The following is a 27330-nucleotide window of genomic DNA, read 5'->3' on the forward strand; positions in this document are numbered from 1 at the left end:
GTGTAAATTTAACGGGTCTTGCTGCTTATCATAATTTATAACCTCAGCTTTGTGTGATTAACAGAGTAAATACTCTTTCTTTAAAAAAAGAAAAAAAAGAAAATGGAAAAGCAATGCAACTTGAGCTAAAGGCCGCCCTATCGCCCTTGTTGCCCGTCCAGTTCATATACTCACCCAGAATAAATAAACAAGAAATAAATTATCTGGCTTCCCAATATCTGTAAACCTGAAATATTGCTATATATATATATATATATATATATATATATATATATATATATATATCTTTAACTTACGCTAATAATTGTGTAAACTGAAAAGCCTGACAGGTCTCGCACAAGTTGGGGGAGGTAAAACCTCAAGTCCCAGAATGCTGTGCGGCGGCGTCACTCTCCATGTCCCCTCCTACAGCGCACGCTCGCGGGCGGAGAACGGGCAGAACGGGTCGGCTCCGTGTTTACGTTGAGATGCTCACAACAAAGGACAGCGCACCGCGGAGAGGCTGTCATTTAAAATAAAGAGAAAGCACCGTGGATATTTTCTCTTACGGTGAGCGTCTGCAATTCACGACTCCTGGAAGGGGAGAGCAAATACCAAAAAACCCTAATCTGCTTCCATTTTATTTATTTTTCCTACGTGATACGCTTTATTATTATTTTTTATTATTTATATTTTATTTTTTTAAGCAGCTAAGACGCGGAGAAATTAGGACGAAATTTTCTGCCGTTTTTTCTATGTTTTTGTTTTTTCCTTCTGAGCCGGTGGGACGATAGCTAGCTCCTTAGCCTCTGCAAGTTGGTGGGAAGGCTAAGCAGCTGAGACCGACCGCAGGCTCGGGACAATAAGAGGACCTCATCATTTATATCGCAGTGAGTTCGCAGGCCACCTGACTTTGCTTGATAATTAAAACAGCGGGTGTAGTACGACTATAGCCATCCTGCTGCCCGCTAATAACTGTCTTTGTTCTGCAAACGGCTCCGGGAATGAACTGCTCCTTCATTAACGCTACTTTACCTCATTTGGTAATGTCCACTCACTCACTCACTCACTCTGCGAGTAAAGTCATGACAGGGAGTGCTGCAGCTGCAGAGCGCTGATCTTTGTCTCTCAGACGCACACACATATGCACCTGTTTTGACTGTGTGTTTATCTAAGTGGAAATCAGAGGCAGCTTCGCTAAGATACAGCTCTCTGCTTGGCATTGGCTGACTGTATCTTTGTGTGCAATGCAGGCTTCAGAGATGCAGGTATTAGTTTACATCCCATCCATCCTGGGTGCTGACCTGTCACAGGGAGGGGTGAGTGAGAAAGGGTACATTGCCTGATAAGGAATTAAGCAAATGCACGGACGCTTTTGCCATTCCCGGAGCTTGATTGCGAGTTAATGACTTCCCCCTCCTCTCCTTCTCTGTCTCCCATCTCATTTCACCTCTCTGTCTCCCCCCCTTCTCCTCATCTCTTTTTCTTTTTTCTTTCTGTCTGGTTTGGGTAGCTGGTGTGGATCTCACCACTTCCCTTCCCCTTTCTGGAAATGTCACAGAGAAGAGAGACGTGCATTAACACCATCTGCCCCTAATCTTACTTCCATTGTCTTCCATTGTCTGCCTCTAATGAGGAAATGTTGGCAAGTTGTAGCAACCAGTGAATTTCATTTTGTCACTGAACCAACCCCACAGCTTTTTAAAATTAGTTTCAGAATAGGAAATTCAAATAATTATAAACTGTATAGTTCTATCACATTTTTATTTAATTTAAGCTTAAAAAGAAAGCAGGAAAGTAGGCTTTCAATGAGTTATAGCTGCAGATGCATGGTGCGAAAAGTGTTGTGTATATAACGTGCTCTGTTGCAATCAGTTTTCTGCAAACATATAAGTTGTGCACAGTGTTATTGGGCAATATGGGTTTGTATCAGTGACCAAACACGTCTAGATCTGGTGTCTAGAATCAGACCCTGTATTATGAAGAAGATTTAAACAGTTCTCAGAATATGTCTTCATATTGTAGCAATGCTGATAACCGACCAAGCAGAGCAGCACAGGTTTTTCGACATGTTCACAATAAAGTGTGTAGAAACACTGACGAATGACAAATATTCAACAAGTATTAGGAATTTGAAAGCAAAACAGTTACTGCAGGCATTAAGCTGTTAAAGAACAGTGTCCACTGTTAGTCGTGTACGTTTATATGCTTTCAATGTCATTGCCAAATAAAGTCTGACTACAATTAAAATTTTGTCCTCCACTGAATTTATGTTAGCTTAATGTTACTAAAAACTAAAAAAAAAAGGTTCAAATTGGTGAATATGATTTGTAAATCTTTAGTAAACTTTATTATATAAATATATTATTATTACATTATATATGGAATTAAAAGAAACAAGAAGTAAAGTCCTCTCAGCTGAGAATTGCTGTCGTTTGTTGATGACTTATAGAACTAAAGACTTTTTAACTATACATGCACCAAAGCCAGAGTGATCTCCAAGGAATGGGGATGCTGTTTCCAAGAGCATTGATTGGTCAGTAGGTGGTGATTTTATACTTATCGATCCCCTGAACATAACAGAGGAAAAGGAGCGAACTGCTTTGCAATGCTGAAAATCCAGAGTTAAATCTGATTTCTTATCTCACTAATCCCTAATCCTGCGTCACAGTGCAGACCTGCATAAGAATCCTGCAATTCATCACTGCTATAAATTGTGGAACCTTCAGCTTCTACTGGGCCAGGATTTGTTGTGTAACAGAGGTGAGAGTGCAAGTATAGCATATACACGCTTGCACATTTACATAGGGTGTGTTGGCTGCAGGCCCGAGTGTGTGTTCATGTTCTCAGCATGCTTTAGAGTCTCAATTTCAGGAAGGAAATCGGAGCTGTCGGTGTCAGACGGGAGTGCAGCTCTGATGTCTTAATGGAGGTTCAGTGCTGCCTGTATCCTTAGTTACCCAGTCTGTGGGGACACAGGGAGGCCTCACAGTCTCGCCTCGGTCTGGACTGGAAAAAAAAAGGAATGAGCCCTTTTCATCTAAAATGTTTACGTTTTTTAATTTCAATTAAATATTTAGCATGATTTTGTAGACGAACAGCTTCAGTAGCACCATGAAACTGTGCTAAACACCAACAGAATTACTAATGCGCTTACCCCCTATCGGCCTTTTAAAAGTGGCTTTCAATATTTGAAGTTATGAGCAGTTGACTTTATGGCAGTTTTGGTAACGCATTTTTGTTTCTGTGAGGGATTTTGGATTCCCGAAGCCTGTTTGCTTGATGAAATGTTGTCATTACGAAGCAAATGTTCAGAAATAGTTTTGACAAAACATCTTTAGTGTGAAGATCAATGATAGTCTTTCACAATTAAAAGGAAAATTCTACATATTTTACATATTTTTTCTGGGTGTGTTTTGCACTTAATCTGAAAAATACTGCTGCGGGAGATTTGTTACAGTACATTTTTAAAACATAGCAGCACAACATAGCGCTACATTGTTGTATTACTTTGTCAAGACAGCCTGATAAGTAGACTGTCGAAGATAAGTGGACAAATTGAATGAATATAATTTGCGTTTATGTGAACTGTATAGAAGCCTTTTATTGCACATTCACTCAGACAAATTAAAGCTGCCAATCATGACAGGATCCTTGCATTGAGTGATTATATTTGAGTTTCAAACCAACCACTTAGCCACTTGCCAAACATCTGTGTGCTGGCACCCTTTTAAACCTTAATGATACAGTGTGCTCGTGCTGAGAGGAGATTTTTTGTGTTTGCAGCATTCTTTAAGTGTGCACGTGCCTGTGGTGTGTAGTTTTATCAGAGAGGGCCGATGAGCTCAGCGGGTGTAATCGTCGGTACAGCTGAGCGGCAGCTTTCCTCCCGCTGTGTGAGGAGCTTGGCACACTCCGCCCGGTCCGGCTTACACTCCCCTGGGCTGGTAAACAGGCTGAAGTTTGTGCAGGGAGATTACGTCTGTCATGGAAAGTGGGTCAGACAGTGGGCACGATTCTATGGCCTTGTTTCTGCAAGGTAGGGAGTAAAAGAGGAAGGGGAGCGTTAAACCACCAGCCATTTTCCATAGCTTTAAAGAGCCTGCACTTAGGGCGCTTTCCTTTTTTGCCAGAGTCACGGTTAGGTTCTTGTGCATTTGCTTGCAAGGCAGTCATTTGTTGGTAGGCTGATCTGTTAAGGAGCTGTGAGGATACATGCTCAGTATGTGACTCATTTTAAAAAAACAAATTACATTAAACAAGTTAAACCTAAGAAACAAATGGATCATTCCTTCCACTCATTCCACGTGGTTCATTTCAGATTCAGACAAGCATTTGTAAAAATCATATTTATGTGAGCAGCTGCCATAATATGTGCTTGCTTTTTGAGTCCTCATTTTCCCGAGATAGAACCAAGGTAGAGCCACAAATGCCACATATGCAGCTAATGCACCAGGTTAAAATAACTGAGTATCCTTTGAAAAGATTTGGGAGAATGCTGCTTTTGTGGATTGCATTTTGGGCAAGTGAAACCCAACATGAAACTGATTTGCCAGAACATAAAAACCACCTGCCTACTTTGTGCACATTCTTCTTGTACCACCAAAGCAACTTATCCATTGGGTCATGGACACAGGATCTCTGAATGTTTCCTGCTGTGTCTAACACGGGGGTGTTGGGAGTGGAGCCTTTATTCGGTAGTAGCCGTCCTATTGTTGCTTAGTCGGATTTGGAATCTGGGAATTTAAAGGCCCAGATAAGACTATATAGTCTTTATTGTCTTCCTCAAGTTGGTCCTGTCCAGTTCTTATGGTGTTGCACGTGGTAATATCCAGATGGGGGAGTGCCTCGCTGTGGGTTAAGGCTCAAGGTTTTTCAGCACATCATTGCATTGTAAAGAGAATATGAATGTCATTCACTTCACCTGGCAGTGGTTTTAATGCTGTGCCTGATTGCTGTTTGGTCTCTTGAGTCTTGTTGTCTTAACACAAATAAAGATTTTATAGTGAAAGACAACAATTCAAGACATATGGGTACAGCAGCTGAAGAGAGTGCCGGCTTATGTCTTTGCTGACGCCAAGGTGCATGTGATGAGTGCTGTCTGTTTGTTTGTTTGTTTGTTTGTAAGATTAGGCTAAAGCTACAGGGCTATATTTCGTTAATCTTACTGGAGCAGTGGAAAAGGAACGGAAATAAATCTTTCTTTAAAATTGCACGAGAGGTGAAGGATAAGAGAAAGAGCTTAGGTTAAGGACGAGCTCGCCCAGTTCCCTTTTAGTTCTTACTACTTTTTTCAGACAATGTTGAGGACACAGTATACTTTTTTTGTTCTATATTTTTCTTACTTTTTATCTTCTACCATTAACCAATTTGTTACTCCATTCCTTTCCCTCACAAAGACCTTTTCTCTTGCTTTAAATACCCAAGTCAGAAAACTGAGGGTAGAGTGGAAGCTGAAATACACTGAAGCTTTTTTGGCAGCTTTATTACTCTAAATTCATGAATAGGATCCTTATTTGTAAATGCTGATGGGGGAAAGACATTCTGTTAATGTTGGGCATTTGCTGATACACTTTAGTAAAAAAATGCAGGTGTTGTAGATACGCGATGTGCAGTTTGTTACATAAAGACAAGGCCACTACATTTCACGTTTGCCAAAGAGGCTGATTCATGGGAGAGCATGACCTTTTGACAGCTCTTATGCCCTGAATGGGCTGGGTTTCTCACCTTTGTGTTGTTGGCATGCCTTTTTGATGATAATGAACAACACCTCTCCCCACACTCAAACCGCAGCCTGTTGCCACAAGAGCTTTAGTTTCTGTTTACATCACAATAAATTTTCACTTTTTATAGCTGAAACTGAAAGTGCTGTTGAGGTTGTGTATTTTTTTTTTTTAAAAAAAAGTGAAGAAGAGAACTTTTGTGCGATTATAAAATCTCAGAGGTTTCCTGCTTTGCTATTAGTTCGGACAGGCGACTACAGCTGTTGCTGGTGATATCGGTTGGCACTTTATACTGCTGCACGCACATGCATGCTCATTTTCATATGCACACATGTGCTTGTAATTGTCAACCCCTCCTTTGATCGTGCTTGATCACCATTTCCTGCTTCACTTTTTAACCTTCCTGTCTCAAATGAGCTTGTGTGCGCATCGGACATGTAAACAGTCGAGTGTGTAACTTGTTGATGCTTTGGCCTGAGATTTCTGAGATATGCTATTTAAATACATCATATATAAACCTGTTGTACTATTTAAATTTTTGAGCAATGTAAAGTCTTTGTTTTAAATGTCTGGAAAGAGTAGCCAAACTAATACAGCTGAAGCCTGAACGGGGTATTAGGACTAAACGACAGCTCATTTAATTTGGCTGCCGCTCAACCAGGTGCAGCTCAATTAGACCTACGCCCTTCCCTTTTCCCTTTCTAGAGAAAATCAACCGGCACCAACACTTTAAGAAATGGATGGTGAACGGAAATATTAACCAACCAAAGGCACGCAAGTGATGAGAACGTTTTCCCTGATGGTTCCTTTTCTGCTTTAGCTTCTGTGGAAACAGGATGATTGATGCTACATACCTTTATAACATCTGTTTCAAACTACTAATTTACCTTTAAATACAGTAAAATTATTTAACTTAAATGTTTCCATCTTTCTAGTTGCTATAAACATTAATGTAGTCATTGTATAGTTGGTAGGCAAGCACCATCCTCCATCCTTATTTTATTCCTGCACAGTTAGCATGAAGCACCCACAGTTTCATTGAACATGTACAATGACAATAAAGGGCTATTTTTTTTCTATTCTCTTCTATTCAATATTGTTTTTCTAGATAAGAGTGACACATGCTGACCTCAATAACACTGAACTGGATGCAGATGAATCATTTTGAGCTCACATATCACACACACTGTTTTCTGCTGTTGTGTGCATTTAAGAAGGTCACATTGGATGCCTCATGCAATCAAAACATGCCATGACTATATAAGCATTTGGTGCTGATGATGTGGAGTCTATAAACACCCTGTGAGGACTTAACTTCTTGTGGGGAGAAAAAAACAACTCAGGTCAATGAGTTTGGTTCTTTTATGTTATTTTTTTTAGGCTAGTTTAAAAATAAGGAAATGCATTGAAAATCTGTGTTTCTGTATACATTTTTCCCCACTGTCCTTGAGAATAACGCCATATTACATTGTGGATATCACCATGGTCATAACTTGTAGGTTAAGCTAATCATTTATCTTTGTTCCTTCCTGTCTCATGCTTTCTTTCCCGCCTGGCCAGGTTTGTCCTGGATATCATTCAGCTGCTTTTCTAGTGTGTCTTTTCTCTGACAATCTCTGATTGTACTAAGGCTTTACTGTGTTGAATATGGCAGTAGTAGTCCTTGCTCTGCTCTGGGATCGACTGGCTCTGGAAATCTGTAATGCTCTCCATGGCTGCTTAGGGCTGCTTTTACAACTGCAGGGCAGGAAGACGGAGTTGATCAGGAAATGCGACTGAATACATGTCTCAGTTATATATTTTGTCACAAAATACTTGGATGAAAAAAAAGGAAAAATATTTAATAATTTCTTTACAACCACGCGTACCTGTAATATCTCAGGTGTCCCTATACAGGAAGTCTGGACCAGGTATCCATTTAAAAGGCCAGAGTTTGTGTTCTGAGAGTATTCGAAGTGGTATCACCTGGCTTACTGGCTTAAACAAGAGGCAAGTTTAAGTGCCAAAGAAACACACATCGCTCTTTACTGCTTTAGTCTAGTGTCTGCCTTTGCTTCTTCTGAAAATGCACCTGAATCGGACCCTGAATTAGATATTATAACCACTGGCACTCGTTAACAGCAGCTCTTCTCTTACTGATTTAGGTACTTGGTTAGTTATTACTTTAATGGCGTAAAAATAGGCTAGTAGTTATTGGCTAAATGCTATAAACACAATCCTACAATCCTAACCTTTTGTTATTATATGAGGAGTCATCGAGACATTGTCTCCTGTTTAGACTTTAATTCGTAATATTTACTGAAGAATTTAAGCAATACAAGCGGTTATATCACAAAGAACAAGAAATCACAGGCATATCACAATAAAATGTAATCAAGAGAACTGAGACTGGATATCTAATACTACATTTGGAGAGAGTGATATAAATGTTGCATGGCCAATACAGCCTCACTCCTTTAAAGTCTTTGGGCCATTTTGGCAAAATCAGCTAAAGAACTTTAATTCCAGCAATCCATTCAGAGCTGGCATTGGTCGATCCTCTGATTTTCCCAGTTCTGTACTCCAATTTAGTCACATACTTTCTATGATATCTTTCCTGCTCTTAACTGCAGACATGTCTCAGCTCGGCCTTCATGATTATTTGAATGAATCATTACCTTCATTATAAACTGTTACTATAGATTATTGAATTTAAACAAAGTCATCATTAGTTTAATGGATTTCAGAACTCTGAGTTGTATTATGGCTCCATACTAAACCGCTTGTTTGTGGTTTATAAGTGGCAGGGGCTTGGGGACGTCAGCCCATTTTGACACTCCCTCTTTGCAATCATCGGTTGCACTTAGGGAGTGAAAAGGTGGATATTCTCCTCATCTTCCACTTCCTGTGTAAGGCTGTATTCGTCTGCCAGTAACTATTGCTGGGGTCAAGTAACTTCCTAAGATGAGCTTCCCATTGATTGATCAAGAATCATCATTTCATCCATGTAAGGAGCATTCCTTATAGCTTGCCGATACACTGGTTCAGTTTTTGAAGGGTGGACATCCACAAGAGACTTGTAGCTGGTCTGTCACCATAAACAGATGGTGGGGTATCTTAGCGTACACTTGTGTAACTCCACACTTAATACGCCCTGCTCCATCTCTAAAGACAGCTTCCACTGTCGTGTAACTGGGCATTTTAAAGATGTTTTCCTACTCATCTGTGGTAGCATTCACTTTGTTTCCCCATATTATCTGTCCCATTGATTCCTGTTCTTGGGTTATTGTGCCCTGCCTTTTCAGCTTGTGACACATGTGGCTTGACTCTTATCTTTGTTTCCTCTTGCCCCTCCTGTGGGTTGGTCCTCCGTTTCACTGGCATCTTTCCTTGTTCCAGAATAGAGGGGGTAAACTGGGGTAGGTTTAGGAGCCTAGATAGCTTGCTCCCAGTTCAGCCCTTGGCTTCTTGCTCAGGGGCTCCTGGGTTGTGTCCTCATTAAGCCTGCAGCCTATATCAAAGTCTCCCTCCAAAAAACTCCCTTTTGCTCCATCGCTCATGTCTCGCTTTTCCCTAAGTGTTGCTATCGTCTTCCTTCTGAGCAGGCTTACAGGTTCTCTTCTTCTCCCCGCCTGCCTTCAGCAGTTTGTGCATATAGGCAGGTCTGGCTTTTGTCTTTGGCGTTCAGGTAGATGTTTTTACTGCCACAAACCTTTCTACACCAGCAGCTGACTCCCTCCTGCTTTCTTGGGTTGTCGTTAAATTAAAAAACAAAACAGAACAGAAAAACACCTAGTTTTCCTCTAGTCTATTCAGACTTCAACTCTGCTTTAAAGATCCCTGGTTTATTACAGCAAAATGAGGAAAATAACTTTAATTCCAGAGTGACGTTCACAGCTGTTTGCCGTTGGTTGATCCTTTGAGGATCCTATTTTTACACTATCCTTTTGAAGTCCTTCCTTTATGACGACACATTCCTTGCCATGAAACCCAGTTCCTTCTGAAACATGGCTTTTTATACTCTTTCTATCATACCCTCCCCCAATCGTTCTTAACTTCAGACCTGTCTGTCTACAAACATACCCTCTATGATTATTTTATGCAGACATACTGTTTTCCACAACTTATCCTGATTCTTTATGAAACTGAAAATTCTCATTTGCTCAGAGAATTTTAGTCTTTCTTTATAAACTTTTACTATAAAACCCTGAATTGTATCTTTGCAGTTACATATTTTTCGGAACTGTGCACCTGGCTTTTAAGTCCTGTATTTGCTGTCTGCATGCCAGCAGCAAGGCGATATCAGTCCTTTTTGGTACAGTCTAATCTGTATCTGTGGGAAAACCCTGGGTGTTGTACAAACATTTACATTATAGACACATGAGGTTTAAAATTTAGAAAAAGTAAATATCTGAAGGATATGAAACATGAGGACATCATGTGTCACCAAACACAAGAGATTCTGATGACCATGAAGATAAGGAAGAAAAAACATACTGCACAAACACACAGGTGTCAAAATTTAATATCCATGATTACATTTTGTAGTAAAGGTTTAAGTTTATTACTGTGATGAGTATCCAGGAAATAATGTACTTCAGTGTAATATCCTGTTCTGTAACTGTGATTATTGCTTATGCTTGATTCCATGTTTTTATGGCCTGCTTGTATTAAGATGTGAGTACAGAACATCCTTGTTGTACACATGCGTCAGTGTCTGATTGCATGTACCGCACATGCAATCATCCTACATTATATGTCTGCCTCTGTGATCGTGTCATTTTTGCATGTCTAAGACCTTGCGTAGGTTTGTGTCTTGTTACACGTCCACCTACGAGGCTGTTTGTCGTCTGTGTGTATAGTCTGCGTTCTTCCCTCTGAATCTTTAATGAGACTGTAACTTGAACACCAGCCCTCCTATTTCTACCCCTGCCTTCAGTCATCAGTTATCCTCCTCCCGGCGCAGCTCACGGGAAAACCAGACAGTAGACCTTCCCTGAAAACTGAAAAAAGATACCTTAGTTCCACAGTGGACAAAGCAGCACAGGGGCAAACTGTGACAGTAACCGTATGACGTTATTAACATGCAAGCCTGCCCGGCTTTTTTTATATTTCGTAGCAAAAATTCATTTGTGTTCGGTCCCATATGGAAAAGATATATATAAATCTTATAAAGTATCTGTCTTATGTGAAACTTGTATGAAAAGCATACAAGAGTGAAAACAGATATAAGATCCCTTGAAAAATTATATAAATGAAACTTGTATGTTTTGGATACTTCCTAAAACAATATATGAAAGTAATGAGAAAGTGGCCACTTTCATGAGTAAATCATATAAGCCACATCTTATGCAAGTCTTTTAGAAGTTTTTTCTATTTCTTTTCCATATGGGGTGTTTCAAGGTGTGAATATTTGCTAGATGATTGTAACATGAAGATCTAAAGGTTTCTAGGTATTTGCTAGTGGAAAACCCAGAGTCCTCATAAACTGATGAATTGATAGCACCACAGGAAATAGTAGCTTGTGATGTCAAAGATAGCCACATTATGTAGTATGAGATAGGGCTGGGCGATATATCGAGTTTTTAAAAAATATCGATATATTTTCATACGAGATATAAGATGTGACAATATCCTTTATATCGATATAGTCCATGTTACGTTATAATTATACTTGTGGAGCCACAAGTTTGCCTCTCTTTCGTCCACTTTTGTCTCTGCGCAACGTTACTCGGCCTTGCCTGGCCTCTCCTTCACTGAACACAACTCCCCCTCCTCCCCCATAGCTTCACCTGCAGGCAGCGACAAGATGGACACGGCAAATCTCCGTTAGCGAGTTGTGGGGCTGGACGGCGTCAACGTGTTAGCGAGCTAACCGCGCTAACGAACTAACCACGCTAACGACATGCAGCCCACAGGGGCTGCACGGCCTAAAATCCTTTCATTTTCTCAAAAGTTGACAGCGCGCCTTATGTATGAATTCTGGTTGTGCTTACTGACCGCGAACCGATTTTAGGTGGTACACGGCGCTCAGCAATCTGTCAACAAATGTTTTAGTATGACTTTGGTAAGACACGGAGCTGCAGCGCTTGATGGATTGTCGGAGCATTACAGCTACCGTAGTCTGGAGCCTCGCGGAGTGATACGTACTGTCCTTCAACGTAATATTACCGTATTGTGTGTATATAAGGGTCATAAAGAGGATTTCAAACTCGAGGCTGTTAGTCACGCAGTAGAAGTTGGGAACAGAGCAGCTGGGAAATCTGTCTTTGTTATTATGCTCAGCGTCTGTTAGTTTACATTTTGACTGCACAATTATGAGCTTTTTGTTATGCACAAAAACAACATTGTTTTCTTTTATTTATGGAGCATGATTATTTAATAAATGCTGATAATTTATTTTTGAGTAATTTCTTCATGTAAATTATGCTGTATGTAAATAAAAATGCCTGTGTGACATCTGGGACACAGTGTGACTAAGAACTCTGTTTTTGTTCTTAACTTACGGCTTTAAAACAATATCGAGATATATCTCTTATATCGCCACCCAGCTAAAAAATATCGAGATATGAATTTTAGGTCATATCGCCCAGCCCTAGTATGAGACCATACTAGATTTCTACAAATGTCTGGCATTTGCTTGTCTGAAGCTTGTCTTGTATTAGAGGCCCTGAGGCAAAATTCATTTCTTCCATTTGCCAGACAAAATAGGGTTTACTGCTATAGCCAGTTTTTGGGAGAATCAAGGCTTATTTTAATTACTCTTAATTTAACACAGCCCAAGGTAGATTTTGGGAAGTCTGATTCACATGGATGTTATTCAGGAAAAAAAACAAGAAAACATGGGAACCACCTCTGTTCTTTATTACTCATCCTGAGCTGCTTTTATTTGAGAGTAAAGATGCGGAAAGAAGGAAACACTGGGATGAGCCACGACACATTAGCCATGAGTCAGATTCACCTCTGTTCACAGTGGACTTAGTCTTCTAATATACCTAGCCTCCAGACAGTCCAACACTGGAGTCCCACATTATAAGACCTTGAGCGGATCTTGTTTCCGTTGGGGCGCTCTTGGATTTTGTGGAGCTGCAGTCCATTGGGGCTTCTGGAGCAACCAATGGTTTGTTTTTATTATTTAATTAAGTTCTCAGCAGGAATTTGATGCCAGAGGGGTTTGACTCCAGTGTCCCATTAGGAATGGTGTGTGTGTGTTGCCATTTTATACTAGGCAACATTTTTACTTTTGAAGGGAAATATGAGATGCTTTGTAAATGGATGTGCCATGTTCATAGTTAAAATTGGCCAGAGAGGTGTGAGATGTGTTGAGCTTGCAGCAGCATTTATGGGATGCTCCTGCATGTTTCCTTGTAGCTTTGATTTATACACAGAGCCCCTTGACCTTTGATGCCATCTTCACCATGTTCACATATGCTTTCAGCAACACAGCTCAGGTTTACATTCCTCACCTTGTCCCTAACGTTCAAGTCCCCTTCCTGACCTGCTCCACATATTTCATGCCTGGCTGTTTGTAGCTGATGAGTGCGAGCATTGTTGTGGCAACACTTCCTCCGGTCAAGTGCTTGGCCTCCGGCCCAAAGTGGATTATTGTAATCGGCCTTGTTAGCAACTACTCATTTTTTCCGCCATCGTCACAGCTATGGAAGATCCTCTTAAAAGTAGCTCAACGTGGCTTAATATTAGCCACTACAGTGTCTATGTAGACTCACTGTTTGAGTAACACCACATGGGAAATTGGTCTGCTTTGTGTAGAAGTTTATAAGGTCTCTGGCGTAAGCTAATGGTTACTCCAGAAAGCCCAAACACCACAGAAAATGGATGTCTTCTAATATGTTTCCATAAAAAGGGAGGAAATTTAACTCTAACTCACATACAAAATGACAGATGGGCTGAAACTAATTATTTTTTTATTTGCCATACTAGAGAGCATATGTGCACCATCCTAGCTAGTCGTGTATGTCTGCTGCTTATTCACATTTACTTTAATGGTTTTTGGCTGAGTCTCCCTTCTTGTGTAAATCACAATCCTGCTCAGCTTTCATGATTAAGACAAAGAAAACCAAATGATATCCAGTGAAGTCACATATATTTTGCAGCAGTCAGTTACAATAAACTGATATATGAATATGAATATTCAGTTTTTGGTACCGGGAGCTTTTTTGGTTTTTGTTTGTCTTCCAACTGGTATTTATAGACGACACCTGGGTGGGCTTTTGTTGCATGCATGTAAACAGTGCATATGTAAATCAAAAGAGGGATACAGTGGCCAAAATACAGTCTCAAAACCATCTGCTGTCAGTAGATGATAAATGGCCTTTTTACAAAATTAATGAGCATTTGTATTTGGGCTATAAAGAACAGGAAGTCGTGGCCTACTTATTAATTATCCAGATATACACTGGTTATATTGAAAAGTAGGAATCACTGGTCTGATACATTAGGTGATAGCTGATGGGATTCTATTGATTGGGTAGTGATTAAATTATCCTCATGATGAGATTTGAATTTGTCTCTCTTTCAACGTTGGACTGCAAAGTCGAGGTTCACTGATAAATTTCCCAACCAGGCAGGATCAATTCAACATTTCAGTTTAAACCCGATGAACTAAAATGAGTCAAAGACTTAAAATAATTTAGCTTGTGGGAATAACATCATATTATTTGATCTGGGCACACAACCACACGCAAAGTTTGGTGTAAAATATGAGCTTTTAGACACCAGTTGACTGGACCACAACAACTAAAGACGATCATTTTTGGGTAACTGCCCTGTCTTTTGAGAAGCAGAACTACTATACAGAAAGAACATGTATAATTTGGACAAATTACAACTTATTGAGTTAAATTCAAAGGAAAGAGACCACCAAAACTAAAAACGAAACAAAGGAGCCGTCCATGGATTTGCCCAATATATCTGTACAAAGAGTTTTGTAGTGTGTGCAGTATAGAAGTTATAGTTGTAGTGTGTTGAGTTTCTGTTAAAGTGTGTTTTAGCTTCATTATTAGAAGTTAAACCTGGAGGTTGACTGAATTTGCCACCTTTTGTCTCCAGTTTCCTCTGAGCTGGACATGACTCGCCTTACTGTGCCCACTGTTTTTTATCTTCTCCCTGTCGAGCAGCGTCATGGGGCTCATGTGAATCTAGCCTGACACTATGTGTTCATCCATCATGGTGTAAATACTGGACCACACACAGACGCACACTGGAGAGCACCTCCAGGGACCCCTGAACACGATAAGTGTGTGCCTGTCTGTGAGAGAGCAGGGAATTGGGACTTCCTGTGTGCATCGACACACTGGCTCGGTGTAAATCACTTTAAAGCAGGCTGAGCTGCAGACATGTCTAATCCCAACAGAAATGATCCTATGGTCCTGTGAGGTCCTGTATTTATTTAGCCTCAGAATAACATCAAAATTAAAATACATTTAAACCACTCACAGCCATACAAACAGTAATTTTATTTCAGTTTTATTGCTGAAACTACCACTCAGCAGCACGTGTTAGGAATTCCCACTTTGACTACTATTGATAATGCCGTCTTATCTCTGTGTGTACACCCAGCTGAGCTGTAGGTGATGTAATTCACACTACACTAATTTTCTGTAGCATTGCATCAGCCGTGAATTTCCCAGACACAAGGCCGTCTTGGATTATAGTTTCTTTGGATGGAAATAACTCTCATGTACTCTTTGGGGGTTTATTTTATGACCAAAAAAATCTGTTTGATTAGAAATAAGTTTAATAGATAGAGAAATGGACTGATAATGAGCTATTGTGAACATAAAAAAAACTTTACATTAACTGTAAGAATTAAAATTTTACATTGTAGGAGGTGTTGTAGCCCTATTTCTTAAATCCAAGTCACACCACTGAAGGAGAGTGTGAGCAGCATGGAAAATTAACGCTCGGCATTTGCCAAGCGCAGGCAGATTTTGAGATTTTGTCTCGAAGCATCATCCAGTCAGTTTGGACAGTAACCAGCGGCCCTCTGGAACATCTCTCCACTCTGTAAAAAATTTACTGCTTTTGAGCAAGACTCATCGTTACTCATACCATTTCAAAGCCTTCGATGTTCTGTTTTACATGTGGTCAGTCGTGCATGTTCTGAGAAAGCAGCGGGTAGAGATGTGCAAGTTACTGTACATGTTTGTATTGATCCATTAAGCTTATCTCACCTTTAGATAACAGTTCATAAGATAAAGTATTCAGAATGCATCTACAAGTTGTCTTGTGGGGTTTTTTTTTGTTTATTTTTAATAACACTCACCAGACAGGTTATTAGGGCCACCTGTCTAGTAGCAGGTTGGACTCTTTTGTCTTCACAGCTGCCTTAATTATTCATGGCATTGATTTAGTAAGGTGCCAGAAAGGTGGACCATTTTGAATTTGATTTTGGCTTCGTGAAATGGTGAGGCACCCTGCTGGAAGCAGCCATGAGAAGATGGGTTTGGCATTTAAATGATGCTCTGTTGGTTTTAAGGAGCCCAAAGTGTACTACGCCACCACCTGCAGCCTGAACTGTTGATGTGGGGTGGCTGTAGGTCACGAGGTAGAGCAAGTCTACTGATTGGAAGGTTAAAGGTTCGATTCCTGGTTCCTCCAGTCTGCATGCCAAGTATTTTTGGGCAAGCTACTAACCCCAAGTTGCTCTCTAATACATACATCAGAGTATTAATGTCTATGAATGTTAGTTAGGAAGCAGTAAAAAGCTTAGAAGAAAGTGCTTGTGTGAATGGGTGTGATTGGGTGAATGTGGCATGTTGTATAAAGTGCTTTGAGGACTCCGAGAGAGTAGAAAAGCGCTATATAAGAATCAGTCTGTTTACCATTTGATACAAAACAGGATGGATCCATGCTTTCATGTTGTTTGTGCCAAATTCTGACCCAACCATAGAAACTGAAATGTGTGAACTGTAGCCTCAGTTTCCTGTTCTTAGCTGACAGGAGTGGTTTTGCTTCAGCATTTAATGTGTGTTTTGTGTTCAGAGATGCTCTTGTGCATGCCCTGGTTGTAACACGTGGTTATTTGAGTTTCTGCCAGCTTGAAGCAGTTTGGGCTTTCTCCTCTGGCCTCTGGCATCAGCGAGGCATTTTCACCCAGAGAACTGCTGCTCACTGGATATTTTCCATAAATGTCCAAAAAACCCTAGAGATGGTTGTGTGGGAAAATCCCAGTAGATCAGCAGCTTCTAAAATACTCGGATGCCATCTGGCATTAACGACCAATCATCTTTCCTCATTATTGTGATGCCCGGTTTGAACTCCAACGGGACAATGACTTTTGAAAATGACTATGTGTCACTGAATTGCTGCCATGTGATTGGCTGAATAGATTTTTTTTTTATCAGCAGGTGTACCTAAGGAAGTGTCTGGTGAGTGTGTGTCTATTCCTGATACAGTATTAACTGAGGGGCCCAGTTTAATTAAATTGGGATCATTTTGAATTGTGAATTGTGCAGAGCTACTCTAGTAGAGTCCAAAAAGCATGGCGCTGGACTGAGGACTCTTAAGTGTAGACATAAGTGGAAGGCCACTCATGAGAACAAACAGTGTACACCTTTCACAGAGTCCATTTCCGTGCCATGTCCCGGGTGACTTCCTTAGAGTTCTCCTCCTCTTTCCTTTCTTTTCATGTCCTGTAATGTTAGCACCAGCTGTTCATGTCCATCGATCTAACCATGCTGACAAAGGAAAACACAGACAGAAAGAAAAGAGAGAGAATCTATCATCACGTTTGCTCACCCTCCTGCTTCCCAGATCACTTTCTGAATCATCGAGCATCTAATCTTCCCAGTGTGCAAACTAATCTTCCTCAACTGACCCACCCGTGCAGCTATGCACACTGAGGAGACCCTGAAAACAAGCCTGCACCCACACAAATGCATTTCACTTCACACAGACGCTCACAGTGGATTAGAAAATCCCCACACACAACCTCCCACACCCAAACGGAACTCTCCAAAATACTTAACCATAATTTGTAGGGTTAACACATGATTTGGCTTGTTATTGGGTCTTGTTAGGATGAAACTGGTTTTTTAAGACCAACAGCACTTATGAGGATGAGGTTTATGGTCAAGACTCTGCAGTCTTCCTTTTTTTTTCTACGGTCGTAAAAGCTCCAGCATGATGTGCTGGATAATGCTCTGTTTTAGTCACCATTTGGAAAAACAATGAAAGACATTCCAAGAACCTGCAGGAAGCCTTTCATCTCAAGCTCTTTCCTTCTTTGAAAGCCATAAAGAGACGACTGATGTCAAGACCCGTGAGGCTTTTTTATTGTTATGTTTACACCGCCATCTGCATCAAACTTGTTGTTTCGCATTTGGTTGTAATTTGTTTGTGGGCGTCAGCGTCTGGATTATTAGCACTTTGACCTGATGCTGTAAAGATTAATCGTGTGACGGGTTAGTTGCGGAAAAAGCCTTCTCACTGCTCTTTGGATGTGAAAAGGCTGAGCTAATAATTTATTTAAACAAACATCTTGTCGGCTCTCATTAAAGGTAAAGAGGCAGAAATTATTCTCATCGGCTCACTGAAAGTTAGACTCATTCTGGTCTTCCTGATCAGCTGCAATCCTTGTGTTTTTATTCTTTTTTTTAAAACCTTTTTTTAATTAGAAATCATAATCTGGCAGACAGCTAACATTTAGAGTCGGCTGAGAAATTGGCTCTTCCATCAACCAGCTGGTGTTTGAGGTTTGTGATTTGAGCCATCTGACTCCTCCCCCACATCGAGATTCTTCTAGGAAAATAAAAATCACAGTTGTAAGCTTGACGCTGTTCTCTTTTTTTCTTATGCTTTGTGTAATAGATGTTTTTACCTAATTGTAAATGTTTAACCCAACCCTTGAAGTCTACAGTGGTTGCTTTGTAGTACACAAGAAGGTTCTACACTAAAGCCCCTTAAGTTGCTTTCTTAAGACAAAATATTGCTGCCATTGTGTCAGCAAAGGTTTCCCAATTTACAACGTTTGTATCAATTTTTGTTATTCTGTCATATTTTAGGACAACTTAAAATGACTGAGTTAAAATACTTTATAAACTTGCCCTTAAAGTAATATTTTTGAAGAAATATGTTATTTCTCTCAATAAGATTAACTCAATGATTATGTCATCATATAGAAAATAACTGACAGATCAGTGAGAAGAGATGGTAGAACCTGAAATTCCACTTGCAGGTTACAAGTAAACTTCTCAAAACTCCATGCTTCGTCTTGCCCAAGTTGCCCGCCTTATTCCCTTATAGGGTGCTTGAACACCCTTAAAGTGTATAAATCCTTGTTGCAGGAAGCATTTAAAGCCAAATACTCCTCTCGGTTTGGAAATATGAATTTCAGGCCCCGTGATGGCTGGTGCAGGCCGTCACCGTAGTTACATATAAAATTTACATTTGCACTTCACTTGAGTGAATAATGTTATGACAGAAATGTGCTTCTGCAATTTGGATAGTAGCAGGAATTACATTTCAAATTTGCAGCTATGAGCGAGGGGCTTTGACCACAGCAGCAATAACCTCCTCTCTGTGAAGGTCATTCCTCAAGGCCACGAGCTTCTGCACTCAGATTCTCTCACCCCAACCGGTCGCAGCAGATGGCCGCCCCTCCCTGAGCCTGGTTCTGCCGGAGGTTTCTTCCTGTTAAAAGGGAGTTTTTTCCTTCCCACTGTCGCCAAAGTGCTTGCTCATAGGGGGTCATATGATTGTTGGGCTTTTCTCTGTATCTATGAAGCGCCTTGAGGCGACATTTGTTGTGATTTGGCGCTATATAAATAAAATTGAATTGAATTGAATTGAATTTGTTTTCGCTGCTCTGCTGAGCTCAAGAAGCTTACCCTGGTTTCCATGCAGAACGCAGGTTAGGCAGATTGGGAGTGTGACGGGGACAAAGAGTTTTGTTTTTCACATTCTTGGTGGTGTGAGATGATTAGCCACTGGATGAGGATACAAATATTTTAATTCACTTTAGAAAAAGCACAGAATATTTATAAATTTATAAACCGCTCTATCTTGATGGTATCCTTAAATCTGTACTAAAGAAGGTTACTTGTGCAGGTAAAAGAAATCATTTCTATATGAGAATTTAGAGACTGTTGGCATCTAAAAAACAGTAAAAAAAAAAAAAAAAAAAACTGCTCATGCATTCGACCATTTTTTGGTTGATGGGAACCCTCTTTGGTTTTGCTGCACTGTAACCATCTTTGATGTTCAGGCTGGTACCTAGAAATACTAACCTGACCTGAGTGTCGGAGGAAGGCACAGTGGGTGGGAGCAGGTGTCTTACTGACATTACCATAAACCAACACTTGTACCAATAAAGTATTTTTGTAAATTCAGTTGGAAAGTAGGACAACACCCACTGTATCTCTGAAGTAGCTCAGAATATCGTGATGTTTTTTGTTTGCTGTGGTTTTCTCATATTTCACTTGTAAGCATCACTGTTTCAAGAGCTTTCAGCTGTGACATGAAAAGGTTTCAGCACAGATTGCAATCAGAGCTAAAACGTTTGTCACAGCACGGCTGTCCTTCAGCACCATCGAGCACCTCTCTTGCTGCTCTACATTGCCGTGTTCTCTGTTTACAACAGTTTTTTCATCTTTCTATTGCAGTAAGTAGACTAAATAAGTCTGCTCAATAGGGCAGTTCGATATAATGATATATAGCGGATGACGATATAAAAACGTCTATCGTTTGTTTCGTGGTGTCGCAAAATAAACTGTTTACGGCAATATTTTTTCATCGTTTTGATGGTCACTGTAGTGGCTATATTCATTTCTTAAACTTCTCTCTTTCTCTTATATTTTATATAACCACACTACAGACGGACAAGCGCCTGTTTTTATGCGTTGTCGTTAGCAACAACGACGGTAACACCATCGCGTGTCCGCTTGCTTATGTTCCACATAAACCTTTCACAATAAAGCTCAAGATCCTGTTGAGACTTTTCAAAATAAACTGAATCACGTGAAAGAGCAGATTATTTACGGATGAGAAGTAAAAAAGAGCCGCCAGGTGCTAAAAAATAAACCTTAGACTCAAACGTTAGAACAGGCTTTTCCCCGCAGCACGCCGTGTGATAAATACTCACAAAGAAAACGGCGGCCGTTACAACTTATGTCTAAAAATGTGTGGTTTCATGCATCAGTTAAAACACTCGACTCCAGCTATATGACGCACAGCTGGAAACACTTCCCGCAAGAGGAGCTGCCCGAAATTCACAGAATTTACAGAAAATGTTACATTTTTGTCATTTATATCGTTATCGGAAGATAGAATTCTTATATCGGGATATGAGATTTTGGTCATATCGCACAGCCCTACTGCTCAGAGTTAAGGGGCAATCATAAATAACTGATTGATCAATCCTTTTAAGCACTAAAATGAAGACTTTTGGATATTTTGCTTGAGCAGCGACGTTTGCATTTAAGAAGACGTCTCACCTCTCCCTACTCTGTCGTATTTGTTTCCAGCTGCTTGTGTGCAGATTCAGCAGTTTCTCTAACCATACTCCACCGACTGACAGTACAGTAGTGCACATCATGTTATGTGTCTATTTTTCTGACTGCAGATGTGACTCTGGGTTCTTTGAATGCAGAGTTGACTTTGGCACTGTTGTCTTGAACTTAGCACCTTTCTGTAAAGTGAGCTCTGGGCTCGAGATGCAGGAAAATTCAGTTCACACTAGCGCGGTGCATTAGAATTTCTGATTTTATGCACACATGATGGAAAGAAGTTAAAGCCCCCCTCATGTCGCTGTTTCTTGGCCCGATGGTGGAGGGAGAGTTTTTTAAAAAGCTGCGAGCTTTTAAAGCGCACGTGATTCTGCTGCTCAGCACGAAACAGCTGGGGAGCTCAAAGCTCCTCGCTTGCACGCCATTCATAGGAAACATGAAAGGTGTGAGATGCCTAAAAGCCTCAGCGTTTGAGGATGTGGTGAGAGCCAGTAATAGTGGGATGATTAGGCATATGATGACCTTCATCACAAAGAGCTTTGATTAAGATCACAGGAGCCACAAGTGATGAGATGAGCTTATTTCTTTCCTCACGTAGAATTCTCGTTTTTACACAGAAGCCCATACTAACAAAACAACAGTTACCTATTTTCAGCCTGCATTGGATTATATTTACTGTTAAGCAAGCAGGCAGAATACCTGGGCAGTTTGTGTGTTTGTGACTTTTCAAGAACAATAATATGAGGTGGATTTTATTTCAGAAACTCAGTTATTTAAAAATTTAGCATCGCCATAAACTGTGTTGGATTATAGTAGCATCAAATGCAGCTTTCATCTTTGCTATTTAGATAAAGGGGAAGTAAAAAAAATTTGAATTAGCTAAAACTGGAATTTAAAGATCTCCTCTCTAATTCTGTACAATTTCACACTAAAAACACGACAAAGTCCAGGTTATCTTTTCACAAAGCAACAGGTATTTCATATTAAATACCTCATCTAGTCCAAAGGGGCTAAAACATGCCATCCCCTTTGACTCTGTACCAGACATCTGTGATTATTTATTGATCGGATGACCCACTTTGCCAGGAGGATTTCATTACCGCTTTCCAGTAATGAAGATGCTGCACTGTAGGAGGTCCTGGTTTTCTTTCCTTCCTAATCAATCTTAGGTGTCCAAAGTCCTTCTTTAGTCTTTCTGTGTCCTCTTGAGCATCTTTTCTTGACAAATCTTGCTGATGTATAGTCAGGACCTCCACCTAAAACATACGCTCAAACAATAACTTCATTTGGGTTTTTACATTAGATAAGGTTAATAGAATAACACTGCACTTTTAGCTTCTATATTGAAGTCTGTCTCTGTTGGGATTTCATTAGAGCTGCTTGTAGGAATTGTGGCACCAAAGTAGGAATTTAAATCACTTAAAAATGTCCCTAATATGTAGATAAGTGTCCGTTTTGGGAGGTGTTTTCACATGAGCCAAGCTGAAGGCCTTAGGCCAGCAGCTCATGCATATCAGGACCTGCCTTCTCACTCAGTCGTGCACTAGACTTTGCGGAGTAGTTAAGGGATTTCCTGCATACAGAGCCAAAGAAAAGTCATTGGAACTGTAATAAAATTATTTTCCTAAACCATTCCATTAAACTGGGGTCCATTTACTCTATCTGATAGACAGTTTTATTTACCAGGTGGTCAGCAATAGCAGTTCCTGAACCAGGAACGACCCTTATTTTCTGACCCATTTCGGGTTCCTGACCTGCCAGCCGAGAAACACGCTGCCTCTGTAGTTATGTTGTTTGTTTCAACAAAGCTGTGCTTTGTGATCCTGAAAGTGTGTCAGCCTTTAACTTACCATAACACAACCCTTTTTAAGAACTGCACACATTTTAACTCAACATGAAAGCATTGTGCTGGATTCAAATCCTGCAGAGATCTCTGTTAAGTGTGTGGCGTGGGGGGCTGATGCAAGCTCGGTTTCACTGGGCATGGCTCTGCGTTGCTCATTGGCATACACTAAATAGCACAGTTTGACATGTTGCACTGTTGCTAAGTTGGCGATGCATTAAGAAGAAGAAGTACAGCTGCTGTCCTGCATGCAAATATGAAAAATTTGGTGTGTGTTCGTCATGTGTTGAGCTCTTTTGGAAGCCGGTGAGAATAGCAGGTGCCTTCATGAAGTAAACTTTTCAGAAGGCTTTTGATTTTGAGGGTTCTGTTCTCGCTGTCAGCAGCTCGCCGTTACAAGCAGTGGCCGCGGCCAGCAAAGTCAGCCTTTCTGAGATCTGGCCCTATTGTTGTAGGACTGTGTCTCGGTCGCTAAGCAGCACTTGGCATGCAGCCACACGGAGCTCTATGTCATGAAGAGCTGCAGAGGCCGAGAGCTTAGTCAGACACACATTAAAAAAATTATATACACGCCCATGCAGTGTATGCAACGTATGTGTACAGGGGACGTCCTTTTTAAACAGTTTGCTCCCCCTCAGCTCCTCCAGTTTATGGATATTATTAGTCCGTAATACAAAATGCATTTATTTTCCTCAGAAAGATGATTCTTTAAGCAAACGATGTGGGCAGATTAACAAATTGTTGAAACCAAATTAAAGCAGAGAAGAGCTGCCAGAAAATTAATCCGCAGCAATCTTTATCGTTGCTCAGTTTTTCTCTTGAGTGAAAGCACCCACTTGTTTTTAAAGACATGTAAAGTGAGTATGTGAAGATGCCAGTAGTGACAAAATATTAGATTTGCAGAGTTTTTGTCTGTAGAGCAAATGATTAATCTATTAGCCAAAAAATAAGTTTCAGATTAAATGATTGTGTTTGTTCGTTATGGTCCACTTTGCTGTCCATTTAGTGTAGCTTTGTTTGAACATGGCTGAGTCCATAAATGTGCATCCAGCACCGCAAATCCCACCTCATTTTTTCACCATTACCTCGGTCGTGTTTTAAGAAAAATCCAGAATGCGCAGTTTTTGTTCCTGAAGAGGCAGCTACTGGTTTTTCTGAGCTGAGACAGAAAGATCAACATCCTGGAGCCGCTTCCAGTAATGAAACCCACAGCATCCTGACCTGTTTTTGCTTTGTTTTCAACGTCTAGATCCATTGGAAAAAAATCAATTCCCAGTGAGTCAGCCAACAGTTTGCTTAGCACTGCTGATTGTGCACACGTGTGTGTGTGTGTTTTTGTACAGTAAGACGTGTGTTTTCACGTGTGCTGATAATTCAGAGTCGAGGTTTGGGGTTAGGGAGTTTAACCTCTTCTGTAAGAGGAGCATGTGGGCTGCATCTAGTTTCACAGTAGTGTCTAGTGTCAGGATAAGCTGAGAGGATTCACTGCTCTTCTCAGCACCTGCTGAACTCTGCTCTTCAAGTGTCAGCAATGCCACAACAGTTTTGGCTAATCGAAGTAAGTCATAATCTTTCTGATGGGGTGAAATGACCTGCCTGATCATCTGATATTGTCTAGTCTGAACCAGATACTGCACGTTGGAATTTTTGTGAATCTTCCACAGTGATCTGTGAGCACACAGTCGTCACCAGTTGTCTTTTTTATCACCAAGTTCTCAGTCAAATACAATAATCAGCTAATCTGACACTGTGACCATTGTATCAGATAAAAATAATGTGTAGTCCCAGCTTGGTACCAGATGTACTAACACTGAATATAGCTGCGTTATCGTTGTCTAGTAACAATAGTTTTCAAATTCTGTTCATCTGGACGTAGCGTTTTGTGGGAGAAACGTTTCGTTACTCATCCAAGTGACTTCTTCAATCTCAGCTGACTGCAGGTTTTCTCAATCTTTTAAACAGTACATTTACATAATGACTGAAACCAGCACCACTGAAGGAACAATGGGCTGGGAGAGCAGTTCCTTGCTCATTAATATGCAAATGCTCATGACCATTGATCAACAACCACTGATCAAAGCTCATTGATCAAAGACCACTGATCAATGGCCATGAGTACGATTCAAAGAGAGTTGAGGTATGGCTGCAATCACAGCATTGCAAGATGGCGAAAGATGTGCCCTTAGGCCCCCTCCTCGATTCAGAGATGGTCTTTCCCTTTTCACCTAAATGGCCTCTTTGACTTCCTGCTCAAACCAGAGTTCCTCCCTGTCCAGGATGTGTACATCCTCATCATTAAAAGAGCATCCACTAGCCTGTAGGTGTAAATAAACTGCAGAGTCCTGGCCTGACGAGGTGGCTCTTCTGTGTTGTGCCATCCGCTTCGCCAGAGGTTGTTTGGTTTCCCCGATGTATTAATTGGCAATCCTCCTGGCACTTAACAGTGTACACTATATTAGTGTACCCGAGTGGACCCGATCCTTGGGGTTGACCAAATTTTTGTTTTTTAGTTTTCAAAAAGACAAGACATGAGTTAAACTCAAGCTCTTTTTATTGGCCACAAAGAAGTTATGTCTGTGGTTGCAAAAAGGGGCAATGGCAAAGCAGTCCTGGGCCATGACATCACTCATTTCCAGTCATATTGAAGTTTCAGAAAGGAGGATTTCCCAGTTGCCTGTCAGTCACAAGTTGTTAACCACCACCATTAACCAACATAGTCCCCCTCATTCTTGTCACATCTGGTTTCACAATGCCAAGATGGTGGCAGAAAAAGCAGATTTTGAGGTTTTGTGGGGAACATCATGGTAACTGCATCCATCTTTTGCTGTCTACTGTCATTCCCCATAGACACTCTTTTTAAAATACCCAACTTTAGAGCTTTAAAAAGCTCACAGGTTGAGCTCATCCACTTGGATACTAGAGTTTATCTATCTGATGAATAGGTGTCATGACAAAGGTATGACAAAGGTCAGGCATCTAAATATGGTCACCTCTGGCTCCAAAAAATAATAGAGAACGTGGTCCAAAACCAGTGAGTAATATCACTGTGGCTGCATGGATCTTTTTGTAAAGCAGTTTATGACTGCATGAGCATTTAGCATGTAAAGCATCTAGCTCCTAAAAATCTTAGTTGTGATGCTCTCATCTGAGTACTTAAAAAAACAACTCCTCCCTCATGTTATTTTTTCTCATGTTATCACGAGAGATCCGATTACTGTCAGCAAGACCAAGAAGTAGGTTTCTGGGTCATTAAAAGCTGCCCAAAGCTGAACCTGGGAAAGCCTTTCTTCACCAGTGAACTAAATTATGTAAATGTGTTCTCACCTCTAGAAACTGCCACTCAAGTGTAAACCACAATGCAGTGTTTCCCCATGCTCGCTGCTGTAATATTTACTCGTCTCCAGGTAACGTTTTGAGCTACTGCGAGCTTAATTTGCACATGACACGTCGAAGCAGTAGAAAAAATGAGAGTTGGGTGCACCACTGATACCCACAGCTTGTCACAACCGATCGGCCTGAAAGCGGCGCTTGTGGTGGTATAAACACTCTGACTTCCTGTTTCTGTGTGGGAACTGTTTATGTGTATGCATCTACCATTTAGCGCAAAGAGGCATCTTCCTCCTAGTAACCCACTGAGCATATGAGCTGTAGGCGTAATCAGCAGACTTCTAAAAGTGAGGGCAACAAATCATATCAGACTTTGTTCTGCACAGCATGGTACTGTGCGTTCTATTTCATGTGTGCACTGTTCTTAACAGCAGAACAAATTTTTTTTAATATATATTTTGGGAAGTAGCTTTTTCATTTCTGGAATAGTTTGATGAGAGATGCCTTTCCATAAAAAGCTTTCCTCTGAACTTCCAGATTCTGTTCCAGAGGTAAGAAAACCTCATTTACAATACATTTGACACTTGTTACTGTGATAATTCGTTCTGTTAGGATGACAAGCGAGTTAAACACATCTGTGATAACAGCAGGGCAGAGAGAAATGTACAGTGGAAAAGTGTTTTAATGGCCAGCTTGCCTATAGAATACTACTGATGCTGGTGGTATGGGGACTTGGAGTAATTGGAGAGCATGGCACGAGCAGAGGTTTTACGACCATGTGGCGTGAGTGTGCAGTTTTGTTGCCTTTGAGATGATTGCTTAAGAGATGGAAACCAGGTCTGCAAACATTCATAGTCAGCTGCTGTCTTCAAAGCCACTTTGGTGTGGCAAAGTGGCTCTGCTGTCAGTTTGTGATTGCATGTCTCAAGGTGGCAATCTTACATTTTTGAGAATATGGTGATTGACTGTGACAACTCTGGGAAAATCACAAAGATTTTGCTGTCTGTAGCAG

The 27330-nt window shown here is 40.6% G+C and overlaps 1 protein-coding gene across 2 annotated transcripts in view; it reads left to right on the top strand.

Moving 5' to 3' along the window:
• The first annotated feature begins 411 nt into the window (after nucleotides 1–411).
• Nucleotides 412–27330, top strand: part of peli1b (pellino E3 ubiquitin protein ligase 1b) — a 61084-nt gene continuing 34165 nt past the window's right edge. The window contains exon 1 of one of the 2 annotated variants that reach the window (XM_085183566.1): nucleotides 412–26869. The gene's annotated coding sequence lies outside the window, so the exon portion shown is untranslated. The remainder of the gene's footprint in view (nucleotides 26870–27330) is intronic. The other variant, XM_085183565.1, reaches the window with a different exon arrangement.

This window comes from Neolamprologus multifasciatus, chromosome 13 (assembly GCF_963576455.1).
Source record: "Neolamprologus multifasciatus chromosome 13, fNeoMul1.2, whole genome shotgun sequence".
Lineage (NCBI taxonomy): Eukaryota > Metazoa > Chordata > Actinopteri > Cichliformes > Cichlidae > Neolamprologus > Neolamprologus multifasciatus.